Source organism: Rhea pennata, chromosome 17 (genome assembly GCF_028389875.1).
Source record: "Rhea pennata isolate bPtePen1 chromosome 17, bPtePen1.pri, whole genome shotgun sequence".
NCBI classification, from domain to species: Eukaryota; Metazoa; Chordata; class Aves; order Rheiformes; family Rheidae; genus Rhea; species Rhea pennata.
In genome coordinates, this window is record NC_084679.1 from 7,157,648 (window position 1) to 7,167,118 (window position 9,471).

Below are 9,471 nucleotides of genomic sequence, written 5' to 3' on the forward strand. Positions count from 1 at the left end.
CAAACTCACTGGATTAAAACTGGCTTGGGATGTTTCCAGGTGCTGCAATCCCATCTCTGACTCCAAGAGACCAGTGGAGCCAGGGGACGTGAGGGGTGGCGCGGTCACCTGTAAGCGTGGATGTCCGCAGCACAACGGCACGGTTGTAGTCAGCACCCTGCCGGCAGGTGGAGAAGGTTGGAGCTGGGCATGATCAGGTCGCTGAGCCCCGTTCGTGCCTCCTGGGGGCTCTGAGCTCCCTGTGGCCGTCTGGAGCAGCCCTTAGGCCCGATGTATCTGGAAGCGCCTGGCTACTTCCATCCCCATTCGCAGGTAGGCAGGAGAGGACTTGGAAACTGCTCTTTGGGTAAAACCAAGGCACAAATCACCGCACGAAGCTGGTGTACATGGGCTTGGTGCTCAGGGGACCGACCTCGCCAGCCTTGGCTGGTTTTTCTCCTACAGCGTGGCTGAATTTGCTTTTTCCTGGGTGGGGGGAAGATGGGGGACACCTGGCAGAGGGGTTACAGTGTGGAGGGGACTGCACTGGTGCGATGAACGGGCAGGAGCAACCACCACCAACGCTTTCAGCACCCTAATAACAGGGGCAGGACACTTCCCCCCTCGGCTCGCACCCGGGAACGCGGAGGCTGAGCATCGCTGGACAGCACAGCCCACGTGTAACAGGTCCGTGCCAGGCCCCAGGGCTCCAGGCGCGTGGCGGTGCCGAGACCCCGTGCCCACAGCCGTGCCGCGGAGCCTGGGGTGGCTGTGGCCAGCTGGACACGGCCGGGGCCACGCAGACGCGCTGGCGTTCCCGGCGCGGCCACGGGAGGACAGCAGAGACGGTCGCTCGCAGCCTCCTGACGCCGGTGCCCACAGAGGCCTGCTGAAAGACGTGCTTGCAGGAGGATATCAACATTTCGTAGCAATTTGCTCTAAGAACATAACACGTGAACGTGGCCTCTGTCCTCCGAAATATTGCTGATGCTCCGCTGCCGAGCTCCCTGGCACCGGCCCTGCGGAGCAATTCCTCTAGCCCTACCTACTACTGCTATATCAGTTTTTCTCCACAATACTGTGTTTAGTATTAGCTGAAAAAGCCAAAACAGCACCTCCTCCCCTTGCCTTTCCCCTCTGCCTACCCCCCCCCAAAAAAAAAAAAAAAAAAAAAAAAAAAAAAAAAACACGGAGCATCATATTTATATTGCATGTAGTGCCTTTACTCTCCAAAGTGAGTCTGGCTACTTTCCAAGTATTTCAAGTCTCAGAGGACTTTGTGAGGTTATTTCAGAGTTGAAATACTATCCTCTGTAACAGGACAGATGGGATTTTAAAGCGGGGGGCTTTGGCCACCCGAATCTATAAATATTTAAAGCTGAAAACCTCAGCTTATGGCAGCTGTGCTTATTGCTAGGGCCAGTTCCCATGCCTCAGCTCGGGTTTTTGCTGGCTTTCACAACCCATCCAGGCCCAGGCTCAGCCAGCCCTTGAGGCCCCGTTTTGTTTCTAATAACAAAGCAGCAGGAAAAAAAAAAAAAAAAAAAAAAAAAAAAAAAAAAAAAAAGTTAGGTGGGTAGGAGCAGTTTTCACATGACAAAGTCATGGAAATGCCTGAATTGAGAAAAGAAAGATCTCAGATGTGACCTAGGATTTAACATCTTAAAAAAACACAATAAAGCTGTCAAGAGGAGACTCATCTTTACTTGTGAATTTAAAGCACAACAGGCGTCTGTGTTACGGAAGGCTCCTGCCTTCTGCAACCCCCTCTCAGCCAGAAGGGAATACTCAGCCCATCATCCAAAGGGCTTTCCTAAAATGCAGCCTTTGTATTTATTAAGAATGAGATTCTTCACTCTTCCCCAACCCCCTAGTTTAATAAGAAAATGCTGTGCATAGCTGGGCCAGGGGAGCAAGGAGCAGGGATCGGTCCTGGGGCTCAGGTGCAGCTTGTCTGCATGGTGTGCTTCGTCAGCCCGAGGTTAGCGAGCTGCTGGCCTTGCTTCTGCTCCTATGTGGAGCTGCCTTTCCTTGGCAGATGCTGGTTGGGAGCAGGCAAGTCCCAGGCCATCCCAGGCCCTGCTGCCTCACTTTTTCAGTCTCTGCTGCCAGGTGAGTGTGGTGTTGGAGCCAGGTGCTGAGCCAATGCAGCTCTAAGGCAGCTGGGGAGACACCTTGTCCTGATCCTGGCTCTCCGTGATCCCGCAGTTCCTGGTAAGCTCAGCGCTGTGGGTCATTTGCTTGCTTTTCCCTGGTGTTTCTAGATGGAGGAGCTGTCTGGCCCGCAGGGATCTGGCTCAGGCCAGGGGACAGATATGGGAGAGCTGGAAGCAAGGAGCATGGGGCAGAAGAGTTGTCTATTAATGAGAGGTGTTTGGGCTAAGAATAGGAATGAGTATTAAAACTGGATGGTAATGTAGGGGATTCCTGTAGGGATGTGCTAGGGCTGTAAACTGGGAAATAGAGGGGCTGTCTAGGGTCTTCTGCAGTGTAAGTAATTACTGGCCTCCTGGAACTAAGAAAATTACTGCAGGAGCTGCCAGACTAGTTCCCTAAATTTCTGGTCTCACATTTAAAACAAACAAACAAACTTCTGGCTAGCTTTCTTTGCCCTGTCAACAGTGAAACCCTAACTTAGTACTAGGTTGCTAGCTCTGTAGTTTCATCAGAGCTGTTTGGGCTTTGTGCTTGGTGATAGAGAAGGACTTGTCATTTTAACTGGCTTTGACTTTGCACACACAAAACAAAAACAATAAAATAAAATAAAATTAGGCTGGGCTTTCCCTGGAATAGCAATCCGCCTGTTCAGAGCCGCTTTCAGCTCGCACCGTTTGGCAGGGGGATAGCTGGCCCATTGCATTAGCAATATGGTCGCTTTGTTGCAGTGAAGACAAAACTTCACAAGCTTTGCAAAGAATTGCTTGAAGATTTATGGTTGTGCTGCTTGGAGTGTAGTAACTTGTCTTTGGACTTTGTGTAAGGAAACGTATGTCCCGGGGAGAGGCCTTCCTACTCCTCATCTGATGAGCCAGACTGAACCAATGTGCTCTGCAGCTGGAAACCTTGTGAGCGCCTCTGCTCCGGGTAACTCGCCCTCTTACCCCAAACTGACTTAGAGGGCAGCTATGCGCAGCACAGGGCAGCGCCTAGACGTCAGTGAGGAGAGTGCTGCGGGACACGTTTGCTTGTTTCTGAAGTTGCCAGGTAATGGAGCAACTCTGGCCAATGAGCGTTGCTGTGATGAAACGGCGGCTGTACCTTGAAACTCTGCCTTCGAGCAGAGCTCCTGGGGAGGGGTTTCCACGCAAGCAGAGGTAACTCTTTGTCCCAGTTAAGTTCTAGCACAGCAAAGCAAATATCTGAAATGTCATCATTGTACTCAAGCCCAGGCTCTTAACTATTCCGTTTTTCTGAATGCACAGAAGTGAAAGGCTTGGTGTTTTACAGTAATTATCCACATTAACCTTCCCTCTCTCCTCTGCTGTGTTCATCTGCCCTTTCTCCTCATCTGCTGCCATGAAGTTATATTCATCACAAATGCACAGGTCAGACTGGAGTCAATTCTCTCTTTGGAAAGAAGATCATGGAGCTCTGTAGGCACTAGCAGTTGGAGAGCTTTTTGTACTTCTTCCCTGTCAGCAGTGCCAGTGATCACCACCTCTTACAGGGTATCATGACTTCAGCCCTGGGTCATGAAGATTGGAAATCTCACATCATAGCTGGTAAACCTCTGGTAGTCTGACCTGGAGATTTGAGGTTGGGTGACAGCAGGGCTGGAGTGATTGGGGAGCAATTATAGAAGAGATTTGCATGACACGGAGTCTGACAGGTGTCTGTGATGCTGTTTTAAAGCCTCTATGGAGATGTATCTGCTGCAATGAAAATATGTCTAAAGAAACCACGAAGACCAGGGCAATTTGATAGTAATTCTGAATGCTCAGCTGGCTCTTTCTCCAGGGATAGCCATGTATGGGGGTAGACTCCTGCTTTTTGCAGCCCTGTGCCCTAGAAGGGTACAGATGTTTGACCTCTCAGGGAGAGAGCACCTCTAGTACCCAGCAAGAGATTGCACAGCACTCGCATGCCTGATCTTCACATAGCCTCTTCCAGGGTATGGGGCACTGTGGGGGGTGACCCAGAGATGTTTTTGCCCTGTGATGGTACCTAGCAGCCCGGTGAGGTTGCAGAGGCTGTGGTGTGGCACTCCAGTTCTTCAAGTGAGAGGCCCAGCTCTGGGCTTGCAGCAGGCAGGAGCTCAATACATCCAATGAATGCGACTTCACAAAAACATCTGGACCCAGCTTCACCATCGCTCTGTGGTTTCCCCTGTTAACTCACCCCACTCATTGCTCAGGGCTGCAGAGGGGCTCTGTCTTACAGCCTGTGCTTTTTGAAATGGCTGAAGGCTGCTCTATAGGTAGTGAACCCTGGGTCTGGGGCTTGAAGGGGGAAGCTGGATACAGATGCTGTCCTAATGTCATGAGAAATGCCAGTGCCTCATGTAGGCTGCTGAGCCTTGACTTGAACGAGGGTGCTGACAGCAGCTTGCCAAGAATGCACTTTATTCATCCCTGTTGGTTCTGGAAGTCTTTCATGGAGATGTTCACCCAGGATAAACAAGTTAGATCAGAAAGCCCCTAAGCAAAAGCTGTGCTCAGGCGAGTAGAGTTTTGCAAGGCCCATGCTAATCCTTGTCTGCAAAGCACATGCCAAACACTCCTCTTGTGTTTATAGGAGTGAAGTCATTTCCCCATTGGCCTCCCCTCCTTCGAGGGTACTGATGGCAGCTGGGCTGCACATCTGAAAGCACTCCTCCTCCCCGTGTGCTTGCCAGGGGAGCAAGCTCGCTGCTGCCCTAGGAAGTCTGCCTCTAAATAGCTTCGCTCTGGCAGCATGAGGCAGTGAAGTCTGAATGTTATTCTTAACCCTGGGGTCAAGCAAGGTAGTAGTGACATAATGGAAAACCTTTGCTCTGCATGCTCCGTCACTGCAGCTGTAAAGCATGGTTTATCTCGGCTGCCGTGCTGCGAGTGCATCAAAACTTGTCGCTCCCTTTGCTGCTGTGAAGGGGAATGACCCCAGCACTTCTGCTCAGCTGACGCTCGCTGGCACAAGCCATTTCTCACTAGCAAAGTGAAATGTGCTTTTCCGTACGTTGCCAAAGGCTATCTGGTTATATACTGCTGTCCACCCTGCTGGGAGCCAGACCAGGCTTCCTGGCTGCGCGCATTGCTGCAAGCGCAGGGCTCTGCCTCCGCCTTGTTCTACCAGTCCCTCTGGCGTGAGCAGAAGGAAGTGGCCCCAGCTGCGCTAGCTGGCACGCTCGCGGGTCCTAGGCAAAGCTGTTCAGCGATAACCTCTCTCTTTCCATAAGCATCTGGAAAGTGACACTGATAATAGGCTGACTTTGCAAGTGCTTGCCAAGAGATGTTGATCCTTTAGTAATTCCTGTCTACTTGGGCCTCAACAGGAGGCTGCCAAGAGAAAAGGGGCTTGATGAATTTCTGAAGGGGCTGTTTTACAGCTGCCTGTGGCCCTCTATGCCACATTCCCAAAGCATAAGAGATGTTCCTGGGGGTGCACCAGCTCTCCAATTCCATTCAGAGCCTTCTGAGCGTGTTAAGATTTGAGGGTTTAGTTCGCATCTGCTCCCTGCTTACTCTTCTGTGTCGCTAAGGATGAGCAAATAAATACCTGCAAACAAATTCTATCAAAAGGCATAGTTGGGTGGTTGTTGCCTGTCCTTGTAACGTGCTTGCGTTTACATACGTGCTATCTCCAGTTTGTTTGGACTAGGCTGGACTAGGCAGGTGTGTGCGTTTGAGCTCCTGGGGGTGTAACCGCATTGCAGAGAGAAAGTGCAAGTATTGCTCTTCGTCAGGCGCCAGGACTCTGGCCTCGCTTGAACCCAACTGCTGAAGCATGCTAGCATAGACGGATGCGAAGTGCTCCAGCAGATGCTCAGAAATAATTCAAGTGTAGATCAGCAAACATCCATCATAGTACCAGGCTCTCAAATGTGAGTGTTCTGGGTTGCTGTTCCCAGCTCTGCAGAAGCAGCTAAGCTGCGGCAGGGCACCGGTTTGGGCAGCTGTTGCATCTGTTTGAACCCCTCTTTCTGTGTAGAGTGGCCAAGGTGATGTCCGGCCCTTTGAGGACTGAAGTCCGCATCCCAGGCAACCGAACTCCTCCCACTTGGCTTTTTAAAGTGTGAGGTTTTTATATTTGCTTTTGAACTCCGTCTCCTTCTTTTTTTTTTCCTCCTGTTTGCAATCACGAATGCCGAGGAGGTTTTTTCCTCTCTATCTTTTAATGCCCAGACAAAAACCTAAATTCAGTGATAAGGAAAAAATGCTGAATTAGTGTGTGGTGAGGAGCTGGAAAAGTGTTTAAAAACTGACTCCAATCTTGCCCTTTATATCAACTGCAAGTTCTGTAATTAGACTTGTATTTTAAATTGGAGAACAGCAGCCCCTTCTGATCCACTGACTAAATCCAGGAGCGGGAGCCGGCGCAGCAGCCGCCCAGGGAGACAACGCCGCCGTTGTCGCTCCTCGGCCGAGGCCGCAGCTCGTGTGCGAGTGCAAGTCGTTAACCTCCGCAGAGGGCAGTTAACTCGTGGGCTTTCTTCTGCGTCCTTTGCTTGGTGTGCCTGGGCTTCCCCGCGTGGGATGGGAGCCAGGCGAGCGGACCGATGGGCCAGCAGGCCGTGTTTGTTTTTCCACAAACCGCTTAAATTGCGTTAGAGCTATCGGTGGAACCAAGTCTCCTTCTGGCCTCTTGGTCTGCGGGTGATAAAGGTCTTATCCCCCACCCCGGCGTTTCGGGGATAGGGAAACATCTTGCATGGATTTTCGCAGAGCCACATGCAAGATAACCACACTATAACTACTTATAACGACAAACTAGCCCTACACAACTCCAGTGCCGTGTATTGGGCCCCAGAGATGCACTTTAAGTGTGGGGTGAAACAAGCCATGGAGCACAGGGCCATCGCGGCCACCAGCACGGGTCAGCTCTGCAACCACCCCACCCGTCGGGAGGCTGTGGGGACCGACCGGCTGCCCGAAGGCCGGGGACCTGCGGCGCTCTTCTGCCCTCGCTCTGAAGGAAAGACGGGAAGCTGAAATAATGATGGGAAAACACCGTTATTTTGAAGGCTGCTGCTTGTCTTGGCTAGCACTGTGTTCCCTTTGAAGAAGATGTGACTTGGCAGACCTTACCGGGTGGCAGCAGTTTGCAGGTTGGCCCAGGTTTGGGATTTTTTGCTTGAATCTGGGACCCTTCAACAGTTGGTTCAGTTCTGCCTGTGCACTCGCAAGCAGAGGATTTGCCCACTGGTGTTTTGGCCCTGTGCTGCTCTTCATGATAAACAACATTCCTCGACCTATATCCTGATAAGTCTCCAGGAAGCAACTAGCCCTGGTGTGATAGAACTAGCCACGCTGGCGCTCCAGCCCTGGGCACGTAGGCAAAGCGCTGGAAATACCGTCCGCCTCTGCTCTGCCCTGCTTTTGGCTCACTCCGGGCTGCGTCTCTATTGCTTCTCCCGTCCTAGCAAAAACAAATGCTATCTGCTCACATGTCCGCGAGAAGAGCCCTGCCAGGAACAAAGAGAAGTTCAAATATTTGTGTTCACTTGTTACTCTTTCCATTCAGACAATAAGTGACAAGCTTAAGCAAAATCTACCAGTGCCGAGTGCAGGATTTCCATCATGCTGGCTCTAGCTTTGCAACTGCACCAAAATGAAACACCTGCAATTAGCAGCTGGGTTCTAATTTGTGGGAATGACTGATGAGCATGACTGAAATAAGGCCTTAAAAAAAAAAAAAAAAAAAGTCATCAGAGTTTCTCTATGTCAATGAAGCATCTGGTCTTTGTGTGCTGTTTCCCACAGAACTGCATTTTCACCATGAATCCCAGAGCTCTGCCTCCAATTTCCACCCTAGTGCCTGGGACAGAAGCTGGCTAACAATTAATCCATAAGCTTCATATCTCCATATATTAGTATCTGGGAGGCTGCTGTTAAAATAGATGCTGTACAAAGTGCCCAGGAGTTGAATTTCTGCAGTTTGAGACATCCTAAGAAAGTCCACGTGGCTTTGTCTTGTGGACTCTGCTTGCCTCTGTGCAACTCAACGGCGTTGTTGCTTCAAGAGCAGGATGCTGTAACAGATGAATCAATAGTGGGTGTTTTCTGTCCTGAGGACTAGTTTGTACTCTACCTGGGTCGCTTCTGAGTTACGTGCTGATGATGCTTTGGCTGTAAACTAAGTTGCGAACTTACCATTTTTTGGTAGGTTGTGCAACTGTCGAGGGGGTTATTTTATTTTATTTTATTTTATTCTATTGCAAATTTGTGCAAAAATGAAGTGATCTGTGGCAAGGCTTGATCTCTGACTAGATGACATGCATCAATAGCCCAGGCTTGGGGAGCTTCATGTGTTGTTCTCATGCATGGCTTGGGTTTTTTTTTTTTTTCTTTTGTTTATGGACTTTGAGTGTTCTTTGCAGTGCTGTGGATCCTCTACTATATCTGGAGCATCACAGCCCTGCCAGCCTTTCCTGGTATCAGCCTGGACTGGACAACATTCTTTGCTTGACAAACGCTGATTGCCTTCTCAAGTTAATTCTGGATCTTCCACAGTCCCACCACGTGCTTTGCTTTTTGGCTCAGAAACTGCTTCTCAGGAGCTTATTAGCTGTGAAACTTAAAGGAATGATTCTTCAGACTGAAATATGCTCTGTAATTATTTCTTTGTACTATACTTTGAAAGATATCTCTACTGTTTCATTTTACGCAGCATGTAGTACTCTTCTAATTTCTAAATTATAACATCAAATTTAATGATCTCTATCTGGGGTAACTGAAAACTTAATCACAAGAGCTTCCGTAAAAACTAGTGTCAGAGACGAGGCTTTTTTCTGGCTTTTTGATCATGCTTGTTGCATGCAGCAGAGATGAGAAGCGCTGTTTAAGCCTGTTCCAGCTGCTCTCTGTTTCCAGAAAGGATCAATTTTGGCAGGCTCTTTAAGCTCCCGCCTTCTTAGGCCACTTCTGAGAACATGTAAGAGCTGAGGAGTCTCCCAGTAGCCTGCTTTGCTAAGTGCTCAGCTCTGTTTTGCTTCTAGGCTCACAGTCTGACACTTGATAGTCACGCCTATCAGAGACGTATGTAATAAAAGTATGCATTAAAAAGTAGGAATTCCAGGCACACAGTAGAAAGTGGGCAAGCTCTACATTGTCCAAATTAGAAATGTTGAAATTCAGTTCATCTGCATTCATCCTTAATTGCGCCAGACCCTAATGTTCCCTGCCGGGCACATTTGAGGAGTAGGTAGCAGAGTACTAAACCCCACGTTATCTTTGGATCTTTAGCGCTGGCCCTGGGTGAAGGTCAAAGACACACGGCTGCAGGGAGACAACTTTGCCAAATATCTTTTCTTTTTCTAACATAAATACACGAAACTTAGGTTTAAAACACACCCAC